The sequence below is a fragment of the Triturus cristatus genome, chromosome 11 (assembly GCF_964204655.1).
Source record: "Triturus cristatus chromosome 11, aTriCri1.1, whole genome shotgun sequence".
Classification (NCBI taxonomy): domain Eukaryota; kingdom Metazoa; phylum Chordata; class Amphibia; order Caudata; family Salamandridae; genus Triturus; species Triturus cristatus.
This window is the reverse complement of record NC_140594.1, coordinates 1,141,061,291-1,141,074,356: the sequence shown is the minus strand read 5'-3', so window position 1 is coordinate 1,141,074,356 and position 13,066 is coordinate 1,141,061,291. Positions and strand designations below refer to the sequence as shown.

Here is a 13,066-nt window from a genome sequence, read left to right as displayed (position 1 = left end):
CACCAATCCCCCGCCACTTCGCTGAAAGCTCCTCCTCTGCATAAAGAGAACACTTTTACAAGGGAGCAGAGTGGCGCAGCGGAAGCGTGCTGGGCCCATAACCCAGAGGTCGATGGATCGAAACCATCCTCTGCTATAATATTTCTTGTTTTTTCTTCTGAGAACCAATCTGTCATTTCCACGCTACCAGCAAGGAAAAGCGCAGGCTTGTGCTAGCTATGTGAGAAAAGACTTCTCAACTATCTGTCTCTGCTGAAACACAACAGAGTGATCGCCAAAGGATCAACCCCATACTTTGAAAGTAAAGATACCCAATTATAAGCATAAATGACTGGTGGGACCGTCACACGTTTTTCTGGGCATGCTTTGAATGTCATTCTTGCCTTTTCGTTCTGCTCTTATCATTCTCCTGGGCATTTCATGGAAGGCACTCTCTTTCTCTTCGCTGCTTTGCTTCCAATGCTGCCTAAATATGTTCATTTCCACTATTTGTACTACTGCTTTCCATTTCTTCTCGTCTGCACAGATTTGGCCTTGGTTTCAATCCCCAGTTCCTTACCCTCTACAAGAAACTTTCTACTGCTTTTCATGTTGGTATCTAAACCAAATGCACCATTGAAACTGGTGCAAGATAGTCATTGAACTCGGGGTTGTAATCTTTAGAACCGAGAGCAAGCACATCATAGGGTGTTGGTGGTATAGTGGTGAGCATAGCTGCTTCCCAAGCAGTTGACCCGGGTTCGATTCCCGGCCAATGCAGTGCAAATTTTTATATGTTCTCCAAGCAGGATTTGTTTTAATGCAACATGTCACAAAACGGAAATATCATGAACAGATTAATCAGACGTTAAATTTAAAAAAAAATGAAATACTTAGGCAGGCATCTCGATCGCCCCATCTGCTACATTCATTGTCCTATTAGATGCTATTTTCCAAAAAGCAGAGTCACCACTCACATGTGCTGGTAATAAATATGTTGCGGGCGGTAGACAATGAAAGGGCTGAACCCCGACCAGACATTCTAACTCTAGCATCTCTATATTAAAAAGCATTTCTAGGCAATATCTAGCATGTGAATAAAAGTAGGCAAGATCCACCGATGAATCTGGCAAAAGTCCCCAACGATTTTGTGCACACTTGTTCTCTCACCTGAATGCAGCGCCATCTTGTAGCCATCGGATGTAACTGCAGCTCACAAAATGTTATATCAGAGAGCAAGTTGAGAGGACTCCAAGAGGCAGATGTCCATGGAAAGAGCCTCTCACTACAGCAGGAAGGTTGGATATTTCAAGATGGCAACATTTCCTGTCCAACGTCCTCACGTCCCGAACGCTCCCAAACGCTCAAAAGCCTCACACCGGGCAAGCCCTCACCGGGTGGATCTCTGGCTCCCAGTTAAAATCAAATCCTGAGCATGCTAGCGCTACGATCAAAGAGAGAGGAGAGGGTTAGAGAGCTGCTATCTTGGTAAAGGCCTGAAACTGCTAGTTCCCAAGAGGGTCTGCACTTTCAGTTATGACTGACTGTGAGACGAGAAGATGAAGATTTTCTGCACCCAGCATACATTGCAGCATGCTTAGGCAAATGAGGAGCGAGACCCACCAATCCCTCGCCACTTCGCTGAAAGCTCCTCCTCTGCATAAAGAGAACACTTTTACAAGGGAGCAGAGTGGTGCAGCGGAAGCGTGCTGGGCCCATAACCCAGAGGTTGATGGATCGAAACCATCCTCTGCTATAATATTTCTTGTTTTTTCTTCTGAGGACCAATCTGTCATTTCCACGCTACCAGCAAGGAAAAGCGCAGGCTTGTGCTAGCTATGTGAGAAAAGACTTCTCAACTATCTGTCTCTGCTGAAATACAAGAGAGTGATCGCCAAAGGATCAACCCCATACTTTGAAAGTAAAGATACCCAATTATAAGCATAAATGACTGGTGGGACCGTCACACGTTTTTCTGGGCATGCTTTGAATGTCATTCTTGCCTTTTCGTTCTGCTCTTATCATTCTCCTGGGCATTTCATGGAAGGCACTCTCTTTCTCTTCGCTGCTTTGCTTCCAATGCTGCCTAAATATGTTCATTTCCACTATTTGTACTACTGCTTTCCATTTCTTCTCTTCTGCACAGATTTGGCCTTGGTTTCAATCCCCAGTTCCTTACCCTCTACAAGAAACTTTCTACTGCTTTTCATGTTGGTATCTAAACCAAATGCACCATTGAAACTGGTGCAAGATAGTCATTGAACTCGGGGTTGTAATCTTTAGAACCGAGAGCACCCACATCATAGGGCGTTGGTGGTATAGTGGTGAGCATAGCTGCTTCCCAAGCAGTTGACCCGGGTTTGATTCCCGGCCAATGCAGTGCAAATTTTTATATGTTCTACAAGCAGGATTTGTTTTAATGTAACATGTCACAAAACGGAAATATCATGAACAGATTAATCAGACGTTAAATTAAAAAAAAAATGAAATACTTAGGCCGGCATCTCGATCGCCCCATCTGCGACATTCATTGTCCTATTAGATGCTATTTTCCAAAAAGCAGAGTCACCACTCACATGTGCTGGTAATAAATATGTTGCGGGCGGTAGACAATGAAAGGGCTGAACCCCGACCAGACATTCTAACTCTAGCATCTCTATATTAAAAAGCATTTCTAGGCAATATCTAGCATGTGAATAAAAGTAGGCAAGATCCACCGATGAATCTGGCAAAAGTCCCCAACGATTTTGTGCACACTTGTTCTCTCACCTGAATGCAGCGCCACCTTGTAGCCATCGGATGTAACTGCAGCTCACAAAATGTTATATCAGAGAGCAAGTTGAGAGGACTCCAAGAGGCAGATGTCCATGGAAAGAGCCTCTCACGACAGCAGGAAGGTTGGATATTTCAAGATGGCAACATTTCCTGTCCAATGTCCTCACGTCCCGAACGCTCCCAAACGCTCAAAAGCCTCACACCGGGCAAGCCCTCACCGGGTAGATCTCTGGCTCCCAGTTAAAATCAAATCCTGAGCATGCTAGCGCTAGGATCAAAGAGAGAGGAGAGGGTTAGAGAGCTGCTATCTTGGTAAAGGCCTGAAACTGCTAGTTCCCAAGAGGGTCTGCACTTTCAGTTATGACTGACTGTGAGACGAGAAGATGAAGATTTTCTGCACCCAGCATACATTGCAGCATGCTTAGGCAAATGAGGAGCGAGACCCACCAATCCCTCGCCACTTCGCTGAAAGCTCCTCCTCTGCATAAAGAGAACACTTTTACAAGGGAGCAGAGTGGCGCAGCGGAAGCGTGCTGGGCCCATAACCCAGAGGTCGATGGATCGAAACCATCCTCTGCTATATTATTTCTTTTTTTTTCTTCTGAGAACCAATCTGTCATTTCCACGCTACCAGCAAGGAAAAGCGCAGGCTTGTGCTAGCTATGTGAGAAAAGACTTCTCAACTATCTGTCTCTGCTGAAATACAAGAGAGTGATCGCCAAAGGATCAACCCCATACTTTGAAAGTAAAGATACCCAATTATAAGCATAAATGACTGGTGGGACCGTCACACGTTTTTCTGGGCATGCTTTGAATGTCATTCTTGCCTTTTCGTTCTGCTCTTATCATTCTCCTGGGCATTTCATGGAAGGCACTCTCTTTCTCTTCGCTGCTTTGCTTCCAATGCTGCCTAAATATGTTCATTTCCACTATTTGTACTACTGCTTTCCATTTCTTCTCTTCTGCACAGATTTGGCCTTGGTTTCAATCCCCAGTTCCTTACCCTCTACAAGAAACTTTCTACTGCTTTTCATGTTGGTATCTAAACCAAATGCACCATTGAAACTGGTGCAAGATAGTCATTGAACTCGGGTTTGTAATCTTTAGAACCGAGAGCAACCACATCATAGGGCGTTGGTGGTATAGTGGTGAGCATAGCTGCTTCCCAAGCAGTTGACCCGGGTTCGATTCCCGGCCAATGCAGTGCAAATTTGTGTATGTTCTCCAAGCAGGATTTGTTTTAATGCAACATGTCACAAAACGGAAATATCATGAACAGATTAATCAGACGTTAAATTAAAAAAAAAATGAAATACTTAGGCAGGCATCTCGATCGCCCCATCTGCTACATTCATTGTCCTATTAGATGCTATTTTCCAAAAAGCAGAGTCACCACTCACATGTGCTGGTAATAAATATGTTGCGGGCGGTAGACAATGAAAGGGCTGAACCCCGACTAGACATTCTAACTGTAGCATCTCTATATTAAAAAGCATTTCTAGGCAATATCTAGCATGTGAATAAAAGTAGGCAAGATCCACCGATGAATCTGGCAAAAGTCCCCAACGATTTTGTGCACACTTGTTCTCTCACCTGAATGCAGCGCCACCTTGTAGCCATCGGATGTAACTGCAGCTCACAAAATGTTATATCAGAGAGCAAGTTGAGAGGACTCCAAGAGGCAGATGTCCATGGAAAGAGCCTCTCACGACAGCAGGAAGGTTGGATATTTCAAGATGGCAACATTTCCTCTCCAACGTCCTCACGTCCCGAACGCTCCCAAACGCTCAAAAGCCTCGCCCTCACCGGGTAGATCTCTGGCTCCCAGTTAAAATCAAATCCTGAGCATGCTAGCGCTAGGATCAAAGAGAGAGGAGAGGGTTAGAGAGCTGCTATGTTGGTAAAGGCCTGAAACTGCTAGTTCCCAAGAGGGTCTGCACTTTCAGTTATGACTGACTGTGAGACGAGAAGATGAAGATTTTCTGCACCCAGCATACATTGCAGCATTCTTAGGCAAATGAGGAGCGAGACCCACCAATCCCTCGCCACTTCGCTGAAAGCTCCTCCTCTGCATAAAGAGAACACTTTTACAAGGGAGCAGAGTGGCGCAGCGGAAGCGTGCTGGGCCCATAACCCAGAGGTCGATGTTTCGAAACCATCCTCTGCTATAATATTTCTTGTTTTTTCTTCTGAGGACCAATCTGTCATTTCCACGCTACCAGCAAGGAAAAGCGCAGGCTTGTGCTAGCTATGTGAGAAAAGACTTCTCAACTATCTGTCTCTGCTGAAACACAAGAGAGTGATCGCCAAAGGATCAACCCCATACTTTGAAAGTAAAGATACCCAATTATAAGCATAAATGACTGGTGGGACCGTCACACGTTTTTCTGGGCATGCTTTGAATGTCATTCTTGCCTTTTCGTTCTGCTCTTATCATTCTCCTGGGCATTTCATGGAAGGCACTCTCTTTCTCTTCGCTGCTTTGCTTCCAATGCTGCCTAAATATGTTCATTTCCACTATTTGTACTACTGCTTTCCATTTCTTCTCTTCTGCACAGATTTGGCCTTGGTTTCAATCCCCAGTTCCTTACCCTCTACAAAAAACTTTCTACTGCTTTTCATGTTGGTATCTAAACCAAATGCACCATTGAAACTGGTGCAAGATAGTCATTGAACTCGGGGTTGTAATCTTTAGAACCGAGAGCAACCACATCATAGGGCGTTGGTGGTATAGTGGTGAGCATAGCTGCATCCCAAGCAGTTGACCCGGGTTCGATTCCCGGCCAATGCAGTGCAAATGTTTATATGTTCTCCAAGCAGGATTTGTTTTAATGCAACATGTCACAAAACGGAAATATCATGAACAGATTAATCAGACGTTAAATTAAAAAAAAAATGAAATACTTAGGCAGGCATCTCGATCGCCCCATCTGCTACATTCATTGTCCTATTAGATGCTATTTTCCAAAAAGCAGAGTCACCACTCACATGTGCTGGTAATAAATATGTTGCGGGCGGTAGACAATGAAAGGGCTGAACCCCGACTAGACATTCTAACTGTAGCATCTCTATATTAAAAAGCATTTCTAGGCAATATCTAGCATGTGAATAAAAGTAGGCAAGATCCACCGATGAATCTGGCAAAAGTCCCCAACGATTTTGTGCACACTTGTTCTCTCACCTGAATGCAGCGCCACCTTGTAGCCATCGGATGTAACTGCAGCTCACAAAATGTTATATCAGAGAGCAAGTTGAGAGGACTCCAAGAGGCAGATGTCCATGGAAAGAGCCTCTCATGACAGCAGGAAGGTTGGATATTTCAAGATGGCAACATTTCCTCTCCAACGTCCTCACGTCCCGAACGCTCCCAAACGCTCAAAAGCCTCGCCCTCACCGGGTAGATCTCTGGCTCCCAGTTAAAATCAAATCCTGAGCATGCTAGCGCTAGGATCAAAGAGAGAGGAGAGGGTTAGAGAGCTGCTATCTTGGTAAAGGCCTGAAACTGCTAGTTCCCAAGAGGGTCTGCACTTTCAGTTATGACTGACTGTGAGACGAGAAGATGAAGATTTTCTGCACCCAGCATACATTGCAGCATGCTTAGGCAAATGAGGAGCGAGACCCACCAATCCCTCGCCACTTCGCTGAAAGCTCCTCCTCTGCATAAAGAGAACACTTTTACAAGGGAGCAGAGTGGCGCAGCGGAAGCGTGCTGGGCCCATAACCCAGAGGTCGATGGATCGAAACCATCCTCTGCTATAATATTTCTTGTTTTTTCTTCTGAGAACCAATCTGTCATTTCCACGCTACCAGCAAGGAAAAGCGCAGGCTTGTGCTAGCTATGTGAGAAAAGACTTCTCAACTATCTGTCTCTGCTGAAACACAACAGAGTGATCGCCAAAGGATCAACCCCATACTTTGAAAGTAAAGATACCCAATTATAAGCATAAATGACTGGTGGGACCGTCACACGTTTTTCTGGGCATGCTTTGAATGTCATTCTTGCCTTTTCGTTCTGCTCTTATCATTCTCCTGGGCATTTCATGGAAGGCACTCTCTTTCTCTTCGCTGCTTTGCTTCCCATGCTGCCTAAATATGTTCATTTCCACTATTTGTACTACTGCTTTCCATTTCTTCTCGTCTGCACAGATTTGGCCTTGGTTTCAATCCCCAGTTCCTTACCCTCTACAAGAAACTTTCTCCTCTTTTTCATGTTGGTATCTAAACCAAATGCACCATTGAAACTGGTGCAAGAAAGTCATTGAACTCGGGGTTGTAATCTTTAGAACCGAGAGCACCCACATCATAGGGCGTTGGTGGTATAGTGGTGAGCATAGCTGCTTCCCAAGCAGTTGACCCGGGTTCGATTCCCGGCCAATGCAGTGCAAATTTTTATATGTTCTCCAAGCAGGATTTGTTTTAATGCAACATGTCACAAAACGGAAATATCATGAACAGATTAATCAGACGTTAAATTTAAAAAAAAAATGAAATACTTAGGCAGGCATCTCGATCGCCCCATCTGCTACATTCATTGTCCTATTAGATGCTATTTTCCAAAAAGCAGAGTCACCACTCACATGTGCTGGTAATAAATATGTTGCGGGCGGTAGACAATGAAAGGGCTGAACCCCGACCAGACATTCTAACTCTAGCATCTCTATATTAAAAAGCATTTCTAGGCAATATCTAGCATGTGAATAAAAGTAGGCAAGATCCACCGATGAATCTGGCAAAAGTCCCCAACGATTTTGTGCACACTTGTTCTCTCACCTGAATGCAGCGCCACCTTGTAGCCATCGGATGTAACTGCAGCTCACAAAATGTTATATCAGAGAGCAAGTTGAGAGGACTCCAAGAGGCAGATGTCCATGGAAAGAGCCTCTCACGACAGCAGGAAGGTTGGATATTTCAAGATGGCAACATTTCCTGTCCAATGTCCTCACGTCCCGAACGCTCCCAAACGCTCAAAAGCCTCACACCGGGCAAGCCCTCACCGGGTAGATCTCTGGCTCCCAGTTAAAATCAAATCCTGAGCATGCTAGCGCTAGGATCAAAGAGAGAGGAGAGGGTTAGAGAGCTGCTATCTTGGTAAAGGCCTGAAACTGCTAGTTCCCAAGAGGGTCTGCACTTTCAGTTATGACTAACTGTGAGACGAGAAGATGAAGATTTTCTGCACCCAGCATACATTGCAGCATGCTTAGGCAAATGAGGAGCGAGACCCACCAATCCCTCGCCACTTCGCTGAAAGCTCCTCCTCTGCATAAAGAGAACACTTTTACAAGGGAGCAGAGTGGCGCAGCGGAAGCGTGCTGGGCCCATAACCCAGAGGTCGATGGATCGAAACCATCCTCTGCTATAATATTTCTTGTTTTTTCTTCTGAGGACCAATCTGTCATTTCCACGCTACCAGCAAGGAAAAGCGCAGGCTTGTGCTAGCTATGTGAGAAAAGACTTCTCAACTATCTGTCTCTGCTGAAATACAAGAGAGTGATCGCCAAAGGATCAACCCCATACTTTGAAAGTAAAGATACCCAATTATAAGCATAAATGACTGGTGGGACCGTCACACGTTTTTCTGGGCATGCTTTGAATGTCATTCTTGCCTTTTCGTTCTGCTCTTATCATTCTCCTGGGCATTTCATGGAAGGCACTCTCTTTCTCTTCGCTGCTTTGCTTCCAAAGCTGCCTAAATATGTTCATTTCCACTATTTGTACTACTGCTTTCCATTTCTTCTCTTCTGCACAGATTTGGCCTTGGTTTCAATCCCCAGTTCCTTACCCTCTACAAGAAACTTTCTACTGCTTTTCATGTTGGTATCTAAACCAAATGCACCATTGAAACTGGTGCAAGATAGTCATTGAACTCGGGGTTGTAATCTTTAGAACCGAGAGCACCCACATCATTGGGCGTTGGTGGTATAGTGGTGAGCATAGCTGCTTCCCAAGCAGTTGACCCGGGTTCGATTCCCGGCCAATGCAGTGCAAATTTTTATATGTTCTCCAAGCAGGATTTGTTTTAATGCAACATGTCACAAAACGGAAATATCATGAACAGATTAATCAGACGTTAAATTAAAAAAAAAATGAAATACTTAGGCAGGCATCTCGATCGCCCCATCTGCTACATTCATTGTCCTATTAGATGCTATTTTCCAAAAAGCAGAGTCACCACTCACATGTGCTGGTAATAAATATGTTGCGGGCGGTAGACAATGAAAGGGCTGAACCCCGAACAGACATTCTAACTCTAGCATCTCTATATTAAAAAGCATTTCTAGGCAATATCTAGCATGTGAATAAAAGTAGGCAAGATCCACCGATGAATCTGGCAAAAGTCCCCAACGATTTTGTGCACACTTGTTCTCTCACCTGAATGCAGCGCCACCTTGTAGCCATCGGATGTAACTGCAGCTCACAAAATGTTATATCAGAGAGCAAGTTGAGAGGACTCCAAGAGGCAGATGTCCATGGAAAGAGCCTCTCACGACAGCAGGAAGGTTGGATATTTCAAGATGGCAACATTTCCTGTCCAATGTCCTCACGTCCCGAACGCTCCCAAACGCTCAAAAGCCTCGCCCTCACCGGGTAGATCTCTGGCTCCCAGTTAAAATCAAATCCTGAGCATGGTAGCGCTAGGATAAAAGAGAGAGGAGAGGGTTAGAGAGCTGCTATCTTGGTAAAGGCCTGAAACTGCTAGTTCCCAAGAGGGTCTGCACTTTCAGTTATGACTGACTGTGAGACGAGAAGATGAAGATTTTCTGCACCCAGCATACATTGCAGCATGCTTAGGCAAATGAGGAGCGAGACCCACCAATCCCTCGCCACTTCGCTGAAAGCTCCTCCTCTGCATAAAGAGAACACTTTTACAAGGGAGCAGAGTGGCGCAGCGGAAGCGTGCTGGGCCCATAACCCAGAGGTCGATGTTTCGAAACCATCCTCTGCTATAATATTTCTTGTTTTTTCTTCTGAGGACCAATCTGTCATTTCCACGCTACCAGCAAGGAAAAGCGCAGGCTTGTGCTAGCTATGTGAGAAAAGACTTCTCAACTATCTGTCTCTGCTGAAATACAAGAGAGTGATCGCCAAAGGATCAACCCCATACTTTGAAAGTAAAGATACCCAATTATAAGCATAAATGACTGGTGGGACCGTCACACGTTTTTCTGGGCATGCTTTGAATGTCATTCTTGCCTTTTCGTTCTGCTCTTATCATTCTCCTGGGCATTTCATGGAAGGCACTCTCTTTCTCTTCGCTGCTTTGCTTCCAATGCTGCCTAAATATGTTCATTTCCACTATTTGTACTACTGCTTTCCATTTCTTCTCTTCTGCACAGATTTGGCCTTGGTTTCAATCCCCAGTTCCTTACCCTCTACAAAAAACTTTCTACTGCTTTTCATGTTGGTATCTAAACCAAATGCACCATTGAAACTGGTGCAAGATAGTCATTGAACTCGGGGTTGTAATCTTTAGAACCGAGAGCAAACACATCATAGGGCGTTGGTGGTATAGTGGTGAGCATAGCTGCTTCCCAAGCAGTTGACCCGGGTTCGATTCCCGGCCAATGCAGTGCAAATTTTTATATGTTCTCCAAGCAGGATTTGTTTTAATGCAACATGTCACAAAACGGAAATATCATGAACAGATTAATCAGACGTTAAATTAAAAAAAAAATGAAATACTTAGGCAGGCATCTCGATCGCCCCATCTGCTACATTCATTGTCCTATTAGATGCTATTTTCCAAAAAGCAGAGTCACCACTCACATGTGCTGGTAATAAATATGTTGCGGGCGGTAGACAATGAAAGGGCTGAACCCCGACTAGACATTCTAACTGTAGCATCTCTATATTAAAAAGCATTTCTAGGCAATATCTAGCATGTGAATAAAAGTAGGCAAGATCCACCGATGAATCTGGCAAAAGTCCCCAACGATTTTGTGCACACTTGTTCTCTCACCTGAATGCAGCGCCACCTTGTAGCCATCGGATGTAACTGCAGCTCACAAAATGTTATATCAGAGAGCAAGTTGAGAGGACTCCAAGAGGCAGATGTCCATGGAAAGAGCCTCTCACGACAGCAGGAAGGTTGGATATTTCAAGATGGCAACATTTCCTGTCCAACGTCCTCACGTCCCGAACGCTCCCAAACGCTCAAAAGCCTCACACCGGGCAAGCCCTCACCGGGTAGATCTCTGGCTCCCAGTTAAAATCAAATCCTGAGCATGCTAGCGCTAGGATCAAAGAGAGAGGAGAGGGTTAGAGAGCTGCTATCTTGGTAAAGGCCTGAAACTGCTAGTTCCCAAGAGGGTCTGCACTTTCAGTTATGACTGACTGTGAGACGAGAAGATGAAGATTTTCTGCACCCAGCATACATTGCAGCATGCTTAGGCAAATGAGGAGCGAGACCCACCAATCCCTCGCCACTTCGCTGAAAGCTCCTCCTCTGCATAAAGAGAACACTTTTACAAGGGAGCAGAGTGGCGCAGCGGAAGCGTGCTGGGCCCATAACCCAGAGGTCGATGGATCGAAACCATCCTCTGCTATAATATTTCTTGTTTTTTCTTCTGAGAACCAATCTGTCATTTCCACGCTACCAGCAAGGAAAAGCGCAGGCTTGTGCTAGCTATGTGAGAAAAGACTTCTCAACTATCTGTCTCTGCTGAAACACAACAGAGTGATCGCCAAAGGATCAACCCCATACTTTGAAAGTAAAGATACCCAATTATAAGCATAAATGACTGGTGGGACCGTCACACGTTTTTCTGGGCATGCTTTGAATGTCATTCTTGCCTTTTCGTTCTGCTCTTATCATTCTCCTGGGCATTTCATGGAAGGCACTCTCTTTCTCTTCGCTGCTTTGCTTCCAATGCTGCCTAAATATGTTCATTTCCACTATTTGTACTACTGCTTTCCATTTCTTCTCGTCTGCACAGATTTGGCCTTGGTTTCAATCCCCAGTTCCTTACCCTCTACAAGAAACTTTCTCCTCTTTTTCATGTTGGTATCTAAACCAAATGCACCATTGAAACTGGTGCAAGAAAGTCATTGAACTCGGGGTTGTAATCTTTAGAACCGAGAGCACCCACATCATAGGGCGTTGGTGGTATAGTGGTGAGCATAGCTGCTTCCCAAGCAGTTGACCCGGGTTCGATTGCCGGCCAATGCAGTGCAAATTTTTATATGTTCTCCAAGCAGGATTTGTTTTAATGCAACATGTCACAAAACGGAAATATCATGAACAGATTAATCAGACGTTAAATTAAAAAAAAAAATGAAATACTTAGGCAGGCATCTCGATCGCCCCATCTGCTACATTCATTGTCCTATTAGATGCTATTTTCCAAAAAGCAGAGTCACCACTCACATGTGCTGGTAATAAATATGTTGCGGGCGGTAGACAATGAAAGGGCTGAACCCCGACCAGACATTCTAACTCTAGCATCTCTATATTAAAAAGCATTTCTAGGCAATATCTAGCATGTGAATAAAAGTAGGCAAGATCCACCGATGAATCTGGCAAAAGTCCCCAACGATTTTGTGCACACTTGTTCTCTCACCTGAATGCAGCGCCACCTTGTAGCCATCGGATGTAACTGCAGCTCACAAAATGTTATATCAGAGAGCAAGTTGAGAGGACTCCAAGAGGCAGATGTCCATGGAAAGAGCCTCTCACGACAGCAGGAAGGTTGGATATTTCAAGATGGCAACATTTCCTGTCCAATGTCCTCACGTCCCGAACGCTCCCAAACGCTCAAAAGCCTCACACCGGGCAAGCCCTCACCGGGTAGATCTCTGGCTCCCAGTTAAAATCAAATCCTGAGCATGCTAGCGCTAGGATCAAAGAGAGAGGAGAGGGTTAGAGAGCTGCTATCTTGGTAAAGGCCTGAAACTGCTAGTTCCCAAGAGGGTCTGCACTTTCAGTTATGACTGACTGTGAGACGAGAAGATGAAGATTTTCTGCACCCAGCATACATTGCAGCATGCTTAGGCAAATGAGGAGCGAGACCCACCAATCCCTCGCCACTTCGCTGAAAGCTCCTCCTCTGCATAAAGAGAACACTTTTACAAGGGAGCAGAGTGGCGCAGCGGAAGCGTGCTGGGCCCATAACCCAGAGGTCGATGGATCGAATCCATCCTCTGCTATAATATTTCTTGTTTTTTCTTCTGAGGACCAATCTGTCATTTCCACGCTACCAGCAAGGAAAAGCGCAGGCTTGTGCTAGCTATGTGAGAAAAGACTTCTCAACTATCTGTCTCTGCTGAAATACAAGAGAGTGATCGCCAAAGGATCAACCCCATACTTTGAAAGTAA

The 13,066-nt window shown here is 44.9% G+C and overlaps 6 non-coding genes across 6 annotated transcripts; all 6 read left to right on the top strand.

Moving 5' to 3' along the window:
- Positions 1-687: 687 nt before the first annotated feature.
- TRNAG-CCC (transfer RNA glycine (anticodon CCC)) lies at positions 688-759 on the top strand. The gene has a single exon. It is a non-coding gene; the product is annotated as a tRNA-Gly (tRNA).
- Positions 760-2,286: 1,527 nt separating this feature from the next.
- Positions 2,287-2,358, top strand: TRNAG-CCC (transfer RNA glycine (anticodon CCC)). Its single transcript has one exon. It is a non-coding gene; the product is annotated as a tRNA-Gly (tRNA).
- A 1,527-nt stretch (positions 2,359-3,885) lies between these two features.
- On the top strand, positions 3,886-3,957 carry TRNAG-CCC (transfer RNA glycine (anticodon CCC)). Its single transcript has one exon. It is a non-coding gene; the product is annotated as a tRNA-Gly (tRNA).
- Positions 3,958-7,061: 3,104 nt separating this feature from the next.
- TRNAG-CCC (transfer RNA glycine (anticodon CCC)) lies at positions 7,062-7,133 on the top strand. Its single transcript has one exon. It is a non-coding gene; the product is annotated as a tRNA-Gly (tRNA).
- Positions 7,134-8,661: 1,528 nt separating this feature from the next.
- On the top strand, positions 8,662-8,733 carry TRNAG-CCC (transfer RNA glycine (anticodon CCC)). Its single transcript has one exon. It is a non-coding gene; the product is annotated as a tRNA-Gly (tRNA).
- A 1,516-nt stretch (positions 8,734-10,249) lies between these two features.
- TRNAG-CCC (transfer RNA glycine (anticodon CCC)) lies at positions 10,250-10,321 on the top strand. The gene has a single exon. It is a non-coding gene; the product is annotated as a tRNA-Gly (tRNA).
- Positions 10,322-13,066: the final 2,745 nt, after the last annotated feature.